The sequence below is a fragment of the Miscanthus floridulus genome, chromosome 16 (genome assembly GCF_019320115.1).
Source record: "Miscanthus floridulus cultivar M001 chromosome 16, ASM1932011v1, whole genome shotgun sequence".
Classification (NCBI taxonomy): domain Eukaryota; kingdom Viridiplantae; phylum Streptophyta; class Magnoliopsida; order Poales; family Poaceae; genus Miscanthus; species Miscanthus floridulus.
The window spans coordinates 24,388,717-24,393,943 of NC_089595.1; the positions used below are offsets into that span (position 1 = coordinate 24,388,717).

The following is a 5,227-nucleotide window of genomic DNA, read 5'->3' on the forward strand; positions in this document are numbered from 1 at the left end:
GGCTGCTCTACTTCACAAACTACCATGTTCATGACCACGAAGGTTTAAACAGAATATCCAATGGATGAAAACAAGCACTCCGGAACAATATTTATAGATCAAAGGAGCGGCGCACATGGACTAGGAGTACCAACGAAATAAGCCTAACAAAGGACACAGTAAAAAAAATAGGACTCAATAATGGATGACTCAGGCAAGAGGGAACAGTACTCGAAGACAGGCATATTCGAAAAAATATACCAGCACAGTACAACCCGTGAACAAAAGGCATTTACACTTAACCACCACCATACAACTACCTCTGACAATAGCAGACTATCAAAGAATACACCAAGACCTCGCATCCGAGTTCTTCCGGAACAAAACAACAAGGATATACGCTCGGAGGCTGCATGCTGCGAAACTACTCGGATGATGGTTTAATCCAAGACTAAAGGGCTGCTTCGAAAAAATGCCGCAAAACTACTCAAATGATGACATGACCCAACTCTCAGGAACTACTTCAGAACATAAATTTTCAAACAACATAAAGATTCAAGACCCTTCAACTTTTTGTTCCAAATAGCAAGAGGCTCGGGGGGCTACACTCAGTGAGTGCACTTTTTCTTCGAAAAAGCGCACATCACCAAAAGACTTCCTCAACGCAGATCACTTCAAGACATTACGACAAAAAGAACCCGGAACGAGCCATATTCGAGTTCTTTTTGATAAAACTTCAACGAACAAATAGAGCAACTTCAAGACAAGATCCTCCAGCTACTTGTTCCAAATAGCAAGAGGCTCGGGGGCTACAACCAGATGAACATACTTTTTCTTCAAAAAAAGCACTCACCACTCGAAGGTCCCAAAGAAGCGCTAAAAGGTTTCACTCCAGAAAGCACTCGGATGACGTTTGTTACTACTCATCAAGACCTGAAAGAGCAAAACGAGACTTTCAGAGCTCAACCATGAAACGCTCGGGGGCTTGTCGATACGGGATCCACAGGATACCCCACAAAGGAGAGAGAAGATCTAGTCTAACTAGGATTCTTCCCATGTAATCCTAGTAGTAGTACTATTTAGTAATCCTACTAGTAACTCTCATTATAAACTGACTAGGACTCTGGCCTCCTGACTATATAAAGGAGGGCAGGGCTCCTGGACGAGGAGGACAATTGTACAACACAACATATCACGATCAATCCAACGCAAAGGCTAACGCCAACTGGACGTAGGGTTATTACTCGATCTACGATCGAGGGCCTGAACCAGGATAAATCGACTGTCTCTTGCGTTTACCGTCGAGTTCTGCATACGCTGAAACCCGAACAAACTACCCCGGGTACCCCCGTGGTAGGCTATCGGTGGTGAAACATCGACAGGGGGGATTATCAAGAGGCGTTTGGGTCCATGGACTAATTTAGTCCATATCATATCGGACGTTCGGATGCTAATTAGGAGGACTAAACATGAGTTAATTATAAAACTAATTACACAGATGGAGACTAATTTACGAGACGAATTTATTAAGTCTAATTAATCCGTCATTAGCACATATTTATTGTAGCACCGTATTATTAAATCATAGACTAATTAGGCTTAAAAAATCGTCTCGTAAATTAGTCGCAACCTGTGTAATTGGTTATTTTTTAGTCTATATTTAATACTCTATGTATATGTCCAAACATCCGATGTGACAAGGACTAAAATTGGGTCTAAGGAACCAAACAGGCCCTTAGGCTACTGCTACAGCATCTCTTCCAATCAGCCTGTTCATTTGTTGGTTTCAGCCAAAGCTTATCAGCTAGTCAATAGTATTTTTCTCTCACAATAAAACCAGCACCCGTCGAACTTATCAACTCAGAAACCCACCAGCGAACAACAGATATTAGACTCCTCCTATTATCACTATATTGGGGGACTTATATTAGGAAGCTGCTGGAGACGTGGAGACATAGGGCATGAACCTAAAGAAATTTAGATGAATCTAAATAAATTTATGAGAAAATAAATAGTATTTTTTATCCGCGCACTATGAAATCCGGCTGGTTTCGTGACCGGTCGAACGAGCCCATAGGTAACTCAATAGAAAATTTAAGATACGATTCTTTGCTTCTTTCCGAAAAGTAAGAAAAAGATGCACATCTGAGCTGTAACGTCTTTTCGTTGCCTAACTTTGTACAGTACTGCGTACAGTACTGCAAGTAGAAAAATGATTCTGTGGAAGTGCTCACCCCGTAATAAAGGAAACAAAAATATCAGGAGTCAAATAATCTAAAGTTTAATTAAATGTATATAAAAATGTCCTAATATTTTTCATAGGAACAAGTATTATTAAATTAACTTGGAAATAGATTTTCATAATAAACACACGTAAAATATAATAAATCTAGTAAATATTGAGATTTTTTTTAACTCTTGAGAAAACAAGGTTTGCTTTTTTTTTTTAATCTGACGGAAAAAAGTAACAAGCCCTTCCCACGCCTTCACCCAAGAAAGATCAGCTGAGACGTGCAAACAGGGCGAGGCCCCCCCGGCCGCCACCTTTCCCTTCACATTCGTATCGCTCGCCACACCTCCACTCCACTGCCACCAAGATCCCAAAGACCAGCTGAGATGTACCCGAGCGACCTCATCGGAGGGCTGGACCGCCTGAGGCGGCAGGCGGCGAGAGCCGCGGCCTCGACCGTCTCGCTGGCCAAGCCAGCTGCTGGCGCCGCGGTGGCGGGCCTAGCCTCGACAGTCTCGCTGTGTCGGGGCTAGCCTCGACCGTCTCGCTGACCAAGCCGGCGACCGGCGCCGCGGTTGCGGTGACGCGCCACGCCGCGGGCATGGTCTCCACCCGCGAGGGCGCCGTGAACACCGCGGCGGTGGTCGTCGGGGGCGCCGTCGGCGCCTACTTCCTGTGGCCCACGGGCGCCGCGGGTTTCCTCATCTCCCGCGGTGCGTTCGTCGCCAACCCGCAGCTCTACTTCCAGATCCTCCGCACCGCCGGCGCCGCTGCGGCTGCCGCGGCCTTCGCCGTGTAGCGGATGAGTGTAGTGCATGGATCTATGCATGTGTCTACTGCTGCTACGAATCTACAATCTGTCAAGCATCTCTGCCTCTCTGGCCGTCGTTTGCTTGGGCCCAGTCGTCGTGGGGGCGGCGGCTCCTAGCTCCTGCCGTCGCTCTACCTCTGCCTCACAACCGGCGGGTGTCGTATGGGTTGGGTTTGGCAGCGCGTCGGCGAGTGCCGAGAGGACGGAAGCAGCGGTGGGCCCCACAACCGTAGCTTTTACTGGCCCCTCCGGCAACGGGCCCCGCGCCACGGCGGTTTATGAGCGCCGGCTCGAGTGTCCGTCCAACCGACCGCGAACACGTCCTTGATTTTCACCGCAATTTCGGGGGCACACGAGCCGATCAACGGATCCTACCACTGTTTCTCATGGATTATTCATCTAGGGAAAAGTCTCCGAGTTTCCAAATTAGGCCCGCGGATTATTTTCTTGTGGCCGCTCTTAAGGATTGCCGGTGATTTAGTACATCCTTGATGTAAACAATTTACATGAGTTTTGGATTGCGCGGTATGTTTGCTAAATAAATTTCACTGTGCTAAATAATCTTTCAAATACACAGGAATATGCATGGGCCTCTGATACGATGGGCTCAGGCCTCAGAGACATGGGTGTGGTTGAGCAACCGTGGTCGTCGATCCAACTCGCTCATCGCCGCCGGCGTCGAATGCCTGCATGCCCGCATGTCGCTACCATTCGCGTCCAGTCCAGCTCCAGCATCCCGACGACAGGCGAGAGCCCTGCTTGGACGCTTGTGCGAATGCATTGCCCATGTGTCAGACTCAGTACGACAACACCAACACCAACACCCAACAGCAACGGGAGATAAGCGCCGGACTTATAAACCATACTTTTTCAGTCAATAAATAGTATTTTTTTTTCACAGTAACAATGATGTTTTCACTTATCAGTAAGCGTGAACAGACACTACGCCATGCATGATGTATACACGGATGGTGAGGTACACACGGGAAGTCTCTCCTGCTCCACCCCCACAATACGTGGATAATTTAATTCGCGTCCAGTCCAGCTCCAGCATCCCGCATGTGTCTGCTTTCCAGGTGTTGCTTGTACAGAGTACGTGGGATATATAAATAGTTAAATACAATGCTCACTAATTTAATTATCCATGTAGCAAACCGTGCACGGTTAATCCACCCTCGGGCCAGCGGTCGTGGTCTCGGAGATGGGCCGCTGCTGGTGATTTTTTTTTTAATTTTAACACTTTTTCGAACTTAATTTTAAATCTAACACTCTCGGGTTTTTTTTAAAACTAACACTTTTGCCCGCGCCTATTACCCTGGCGCGGCCAAATGCCCGTGCCGCGTCATGCATGGTGGCGCGGCAGAGGGCTGACGTGGCGGCGACCAGAAACGCTGGCCGCTGACGTGGCAGGGCTCTGTCGCGCCACCGATCTTGGCGCGGCAGTGCCGTGCCCTGATCCATGGCGCGGCAGAGCCGGGTATAACCTCCGTCGCGGCCAGTCCCGCTGGCCGAGCAGCAAAGCGGCCTACCGCCCACGCCTGCCTTCGCCCGCACCTGCCAGTCGCCGTGCACGCCGTCTGCCGCGGCCGCGTCCGCCCACGCCAGCCAGCCCGCCCGTGCCAACTAGGCAGCTAGCCCGCCGGTCGCCGGGTGCGGCCACCGCGCCCGCACGCCGGCGCGCCTCCCCCTCCGGTCACGCACGGCGGCTGCCCTGCACCCGCGCCTCTCGGCCCGGTCTTGCGCGCTGCAATAAGGTACTCCACTAATATAGTTAGCACAATTAATAAAGTTAGTAAAACTATTAAAGTATAATTAGTATAGTTAGTAAAGTTAGTTAGTTAAGTTAGTATACATAATATAATAAGTTAGTATATGTAGTAAAGTTAGGTAGTTTAGTTAGTACAGTTATAGTATGCCTTGTATAGATGTTAATATTTGATTAGTTAGTATAGTTATAGTTAGAAAATATATTAACGTTAGTATGGACATTACATACGATGATTTCGACGACTTAATGAAGTTTCTTGAAATGCTTCTGCAGATAGATTTTTGTGTTAGAGTTTTGTACGGAGGAAGTGTTAGGAGAGAGGATGGTATGTTTGAGGATATAGAAGAAGAATTGAAATGGTTTGATGAACCTCCTAGCTTCAACGATCTTTGTGTCCGTTTGAATATAAAGTTTGGTAATGATTTCACACTAAAGGGGA

The 5,227-nt window shown here is 47.8% G+C and overlaps 1 pseudogene; it reads left to right on the top strand.

The window, feature by feature from the left end:
* Positions 1-2,489: 2,489 nt before the first annotated feature.
* On the top strand, positions 2,490-4,047 carry LOC136513919 (predicted GPI-anchored protein 23; annotated as a pseudogene).
* The last annotated feature ends 1,180 nt before the right edge of the window (positions 4,048-5,227 follow it).